Source organism: Emydura macquarii, unplaced genomic scaffold, assembly GCF_026122565.2.
Source record: "Emydura macquarii macquarii isolate MOO-44397 ecotype Brisbane River unplaced genomic scaffold, CSIRO-AGI_Emac_v2 contig_1503, whole genome shotgun sequence".
Classification (NCBI taxonomy): domain Eukaryota; kingdom Metazoa; phylum Chordata; order Testudines; family Chelidae; genus Emydura; species Emydura macquarii.
The window spans coordinates 12546-19568 of record NW_027131640.1 but is presented as its reverse complement, the minus strand read 5'-3'; the positions used below and the strand labels follow the sequence as shown (position 1 = coordinate 19568).

General features: G+C 44.8%; 1 pseudogene; it reads left to right on the top strand.

Annotated features, from left to right (window-relative positions):
• Positions 1 to 3334: 3334 nt before the first annotated feature.
• LOC137157436 (olfactory receptor 2G3-like) lies at positions 3335 to 6722 on the top strand (annotated as a pseudogene).
• Positions 6723 to 7023: the final 301 nt, after the last annotated feature.

The window sequence follows — 7023 nt, the reverse complement described above, 5'->3', positions numbered from 1 at the left end:
ATATTTTACGACTCTTTTTATCAAATTGTCAAAAGAATACCATCCACTGAGCAACTTTTCCTCCTCGGTGTCTTCAGTGCAAGAGTCGGCGTAGACAACAACTCGCATCCAGATTACCTAGGACATTTTGGCATTGGCAAGATGAATGAGAATAGCCAACGACTTCTTGAATTCTGCACCGAAAATCAAATGTGTATTACCAATTCATACTTCCCAGGAAAAGATTGCCACAGAGTGTCATGGCGACATCCACAATCAGGCCACTGTCACCAATTAGATCTTGTGATCATCAGGAGGAAAGACCTACCCTCAGTGCAGAATACTTGTACGTTTCACAGTGCTGATTGGAACACAGACCATGCTTTGATCATTAGTAAAGTGAAGATTACAGCTAAGACCTATATAGAGCAAAACTTCAGAGCAAGCCCAAAATCAGTGCTACTAACAACAAAAACCAGAGGAAATGCCAAGAGTTTGTGAAGGCTTTTGAACTCAGCAAGCATGGGAAGTCACTACCAGAGAAGGCAGAGGAATTTTGGGAATGTTTAAGAACGACAATCCATGAAACAGCTTTAGCTACATTTGAGGGAAGGAGATCATCCAAAAAGGACTGATTTGAAGAAAATGAAATGGAACAATTACCTTTTATTAACACTAAGAACACAGCCTATCTGGAACACAATAAGAAGCCAACAGACAGCACCAAAGTGAGACTTGGACATGCAAATGCCAAGGTACAGACAGCAAGTAGATGTTGTGCAAATCATTACTGGACCAAGCTCCGTGGAGAGATACAGACAGCTTCAGGTAGAGGACATCTCAAAGTCAGGTATGACGGCTTGAAGAAAGCTCTACTGTCAATAGGGTTGCCCCTCTTAAATAGCAAAGTGGTGACATTATCACTGATAAAAGTAAGCAGCTCTCTCGCTGGGTTGAACAATATTCAGAGCTCTGTGCACGGAAAGGAACATCCCCAGTGAATCACTGGATCAAATACCAGCTCTATATGTCATGCCAGACCTAGCCGTGGAGCCCCCTGTAGAAGAGCTAAGCAAGGCCGTTGATTTGCTGTCAAGTGGCCAGGCTCCTGGAGAAGATGGCATCCCAGAACTCACGTTTGGGCTGCCTGTCTTGAGTTACTGGTTTCTGGAGTGAACTAAGGACCTCAGATTTTTGCCCAGTTAATATAACAGCTGTTCACCTTGTCCCAAAATGTAGGCCACTGGGAGTTTCATCTCAGAAGAAGACCTCAAAAGAGACTGAAGAATAACCTCAGTTTTGATATTTTGGAGGTACAGAGAAGTTCACGTTGTTGCTTTATCAAACTGGAACTTCCATCTGTGGCAGGGCCCATACCCAGAGCTTAAGCCAGAGGGGAAAACGTGAGTAGAGGTAGGGTTTTGAAGACACAAATGACACACCCCTACCTTCCATTGGCTTCCACTGGGAGTTAGGGTTCAGAATCACAAAGGGATTTAGGCACCTAATTGATCCTTTAGGTACCTAAATCACAGAAACAGACCCTTCGGAGATTCACAAAACCACTTATCAGCTGCCCCCGAACCCTGTAGCTGCCTCAACTTGCTCGGCGGCCATATTTTATCAGCAAAAGTTCCCCAGGTGTCTATTTCTGCCTCTGGGATGGGAATAGCAGCTTCACTCCAGGTGTCTGGAAGCTGGAGCCCCGGAGTGATGCCTGGATGGGGAAAGCCAGGCTTTCCTGGGTGCTCAGAGCTCACCTACCAGAGCAGGCCTGTAGAGGCGAGTTCACAGAAAATGGCCGGGAGAAGGAGCTCACTCATCACTTTTAGTCCAGCAGCCAGGGTGCTCCCCTGGAATGTGGGAGACCCCGTTCAAGTCCCCCACTCCACCTAGGGGGACAAGAGAGGTGAATTAGGAGCTACAACCTCTTAGGTGAGAGCCCCAGCCCCCGAGCTACGTGATAGTCAAACGTGGGGAATCCCTCAGTCTCTCCTGCTGCAGCTGTTTCGCTGTGGATAATAAGTAGGGAAGCCACTAGAGCAGCAGGAGGGGATCTTGGCTTCCCCATGTACCTGCTCTAACCACCAGGCTATACAGTCATTCTCAGACTGGCTCTGTCTCGCCCAAGTATTCTTTCATTATGTATCAACTCGACAGTTCAGCAGGAGAGATGGACAGATTCCCCGTACCAGAACATCCCCGCCCCAGCGTTTACCTGAGAACTGGCAGATACGAATTCAAATCTCTGCCTTTTTGGATGCAAAGGGGGTGGGGAACTGCAACCCTTGGTCTCTCACATCCCAGGGGAGCACCCTGACACCCCAGCTGAAATTACAACAGCGCTTGTCTTCTTTTCCCTCCCCACCACTGCCTGCTAAAATGTGGTTGGGGCGAACCCCAGCTGAAGGTCCCAGCTGTAAACCCCAAACAGAGCTTAGGACACCCCCTCTGCTCAGTACCACCCACTGGTGAGCTTTGGGGCTCCTCGGCTGGCAGGCTGACATTGGTGTATCCCATTCTGCGAGGCCTACTTCCCCGTTAATTGTCTAGGGACCCCGAGCACCTATCTCAGGCTTTGTGGACCTCAGTGATTTTTCTCGGTGCCTGAAAGTTAGATGTGGTGACACTGAGCATCACAGAGCCTGAGGCCTTTGTGAATCCAGCCCTACAAATGTTATAGGGGGTGTCTACACGGCCAAGAAACACCCAGGCCACAAGTGTTAGAGCCCTGGACAATTGGCTCAGGGTCACTGGGCTCACTGCAGAGCAGACATTTCTGTTCAGACTGAAGCCAGGACACGAGACCCTCCCCTCTTCCTGGGTTTCAGACCCCAGGGTCCAGCCCAGGTGGGAACATCTGCACAGCTGCTCTTATCCCCGCAGCCCATGCCCGGCGAGCCCAAGTCAACTGACCCAGGCTCTGGGACTCAGCACGGCAGGTTTTTTCTTTGCAGTGTAGACATAGCGTAAGTGCCATTTGTGCTCTTCAAATTCTCCCCTTAGATCAAGTGATCACTATCAGAGTGTGGAATGCTTTCCCTTAATCCCTTCAGTCGTCAACCCCAGGATGACAGCACGGTGACTTTCCTTGCTATGCTGCATAAAGCTAACGGTGCATGTATCACCTGATCTTTGCACACAAAAACCAGCAACAGACATCATGCAATAGGCTTGAAAGCTGTTCCACTCAGTGTCTCCCTGTGCTGTAACTCACCATATGAGCTGCCTGAATTGTTACCTTCCCTTGATGAATATTCAAAGACGTACATTTAAAGGATTGTCACTTTGGTGTCATTAAAGAGACCTGAACGTATATTCTGCTTGCACGAGGTGCCTTCAATAAAACAGTGAGATGCTGACCCTCTTGGAAATTGAGAAGGTAGGTGAAAAATATCTCCAATACATCACTGAACATAGCTCTAAGTGAAAAGGAGCCACCGTGTCTGGTTCAAAGCACTTCATGGAAATTCCCTGGCCAGATATTTAAGTCCCATACATTAATATTATTATGGGAAAGGATTATTATCAGAAAGCTGAATATCGAGATTTTCCACAGGTATATCTACCTCTATGTTTCTTTGTCCATATCTGTCTACCTATCTATCACCATTCATTAACCCTCCTCTTTCTATAGAAATATATGAATAATGACAGATATCTATGGAGCGATGGATAGACAGATGAGTGAATGGAGAGGTAGAGAAACAGTATTAAGAATGCTGGGGTGCACAGATAGAATCTTTTGGCTTCTATGTTCATGCAACAAAATACATAAAATTTCCATTTCCTTCTGAAATCCATCCCATAATAATATGAAACTTTAAGGCCACTGTGCCTAACTGAGTAAATTACAAAAATATATTGCATCTATATTATCAAAAAGGAAGTCATCAGTTATAGTAATTCATATTCAAGCAATGTGATTTAACCACTTTCTAGATTAGTCTAATGTGTTCAATATGTTATCTTAAAGTCGTGATCTATCTATCTATCTATCTCAATTGTAAGATCAGTGTAACTGACAGTAAAATCATCCCCTTGCATTGCTTTCTTGCCATTACTGTGACAAGCAAATACCTTTTTGTTACATGTGTACAATTAGGTGATTTTCACCCCACATCATAAAAGCAGGTAGCTGCAAACAGAAGAGTAGATTTTACCAGATGCACTGGATTTTCTTCATGACTTTAAGCAAACTAATGCAAGAAACTGGTGCCCATCAGTATTCTTTGTGTCAGACAAATATGACAACTTTGAACCAGAATACGATGTAAGGAATGGCAGTGTCATTTAGATTGATACTGAATTCGAAGGATCCTATTCTTGACCGTTTTTTGCCATGATGAGCAAAATACCCACTGACTTCAGTGCTGTAGGGTCATAATTTTTTCAGATATCATGAACAATAATGGGGATTTCTAGATTGCAGTACCTCTCCGGATCAAATTCTTGTCAGAATGTTTTCTGTCTCCCTCAGATTTAATGCTCAGGCCAGCTGAGGTGAAGTCAGTTGCTAACAAATACTGTGGATAGAGGCGGTCCTTTTTTTAGAATTCAGAATTTAAATTTGGGACTAATATCAACTTTCAAAAACATTTTAAAAAATCAGGCTGAATCAAGAGAGACAATTCTTCTTGAGATGCCCTTGCCTTTAGAACTCATTACCCACACTTGGGACTCCATTCTGACATCAATGGGGCTATTCCGGTACTTGAAGGTTGTGTGTGTTTGATGGGTCAGGGCCTGGATTTTCAGCATTGTGTCAGATTAAGCTCTTGGTCACATCTTTAGGCCCCATGCCAGAGCCAAATCTATTTTCCCAAGACAGTGGAGTGTGTGCTGAGTCATGAAGGGTGATGAACATGAAGGAGGGAGTTGGCCATCAGGGTTGTATATGCAGAGCATTGTCAGTTCTTTAGTCCTCTGCATCATTACTGTAAATGGTGTGGGTGATGACAGGCTATAGAATAAGTGGATATTTGTGTGTGTTTTGTCTTTAACATTTATCAAAAGTGCCTAGACTGCTGAAGAGATCTTCTTTGAGGTATTATAATCTGAGCTCCTATTTACTTAGACAATTTATAGTTGAACGATCCCAGAACTTTTTTTGTGTGCCACCTCTTCCACAATTTGTGAAAGAAAATGTCTGAATTCTTCTCTTTCTCTTACTCCTCCTCCTCTTCCTCCTTTTTTATTTTCTTCTTCTTTCTATACAGCTGTGGTTCTCAGATTGTAATCTGTAAATTATTTGGTGGTTCATGCAGAAGCTTGACCGAGTGTATAATTGCTGTTAGTATTTTTATAACCCTGACAATTCAGTCAATGACTAAATTATTCAAAAACAATATTTATATGATTCTATTATTCTATATCCATGTGATTAAAAGCTCAGTAGGAATTCAACAACCATTGGACATGGATATGCATGATGAGAATCCCCCATTTACAACAGGTAGATCCAGAATGTAAATAAGGACAGAACCCATGTCTTTCCATTGATTTCATTTGTGATATTTGTGATTGGATAGTGTCCATAAATCTTTCAGTGTATGAGCCAAATGCTAACTCATGGGTAGGTTAGGAAGAAATTTCCCTCTGAACAGATTATTTCATGATTTTCCGCTTTAGAGTTTATTACATTTTCCTCTGAAGTGTCTGGTGCAAGCCACTGCCAAAGGCTGGATGCAGGATTAGATGGGCGTTGGTTCTAATCCAGTCTGGCGGTATGACCACACCTCTGCACTCTCTGTTTGTTATCTCTGCAGGCGAAGAATCCTGTGCCTGAGGGAGATAAAAACCAAATCGCTGAATTTGTCTTTGTGATAATTTCCAACCATCCCAGGCTACAGGCCTTGCTCTTCACGGTGATCTTAATTGTATACATCACATCTCTGATGGGGAATATCCTCATTGGCATAATAATTAAGCTCACCCCTGCCCTTCACGTCCCCATGTACTATTTCATCTCCAATCTGTCTTTGGTCGATATCTGCTACACCTCGGTCACCACCCCCAAGATGCTGGCGATCCTGCTTTCAGAGGACAGAACCATCTCATTCACTGGCTGTGCTGCTCAACTTTATTTCTTTATTGTCCTGGGTCCAACTGAATGCTTCCTCCTTGCCGCCATGGCATACGACGGCTTCACAGCCATCTGCAATCCCTTGCGCTGTGTCTCTCTCATGAACAAGCAACTGTGCGTCCAGCTGGTGGCCGGCTCGTGGGTCAGTGGTTTGCTGCTCTCCTTGGGTCAGACTTCACTGATAGTCACCCTGCCCTTCTGTGCAGACAACCGGATCAACCATTTCTTCTGTGACGTGACTCCCCTCTTGAGCCTGGCCTGCGGAGACACCTCCAGGAACGAGATCGCTTTATTCGCTGCCTGCGTCTTGATCGTGATCATCCCTTCTACGCTGATCCTTGTGTCTTACAGTAGAATCATTTCCACCATCCTGAAAATCACATCAGCCCAGCAGAGACACAAAGCATTCTCCACCTGCTCATCCCACATCATTGTCATCATGCTGTTCTACGGCTCTGCCACCGCCATGTATCTGTGACCCACATCCAGCTATGCCCCTGAAAGGGATAAATTCCTGGCCCTCTTTTACTCTGTGGTGACCCCGACACTGAACCCCATCATCTACAGCCTGAGAAGCAAAGATATCAAGAAAGCCCTGAGTAGTCTGATACTTCAAAAGTCTTTAACCCCAAATTGCAAGCAGCCAGCCACTGCTTAGCTGGGGACCGATTCTGATGTCAGGTATTTTGATTGAACACTGTTGTGGTGAGGCTTCTTTATTCTGCAGAAGAGAAGAATGAGGGGGGATTTGATAGCAGCCTTTAACTACCTGAAAGGGGGTTCCAGGGAGGATGGGGCTAGGCTGTTCTCAGTGGTAGTAGATGACAGAACAAGGAGCAATGGTCTCAAATTGCAGTGGGGGACGTCTAGGTTGGACATTAGGAAAACCTTTTCCACTAGGAGGATGGTGAAGCACTGGAATGGGTTACCTAGGGAGGTGGTGGAATCTTCATCTTTAG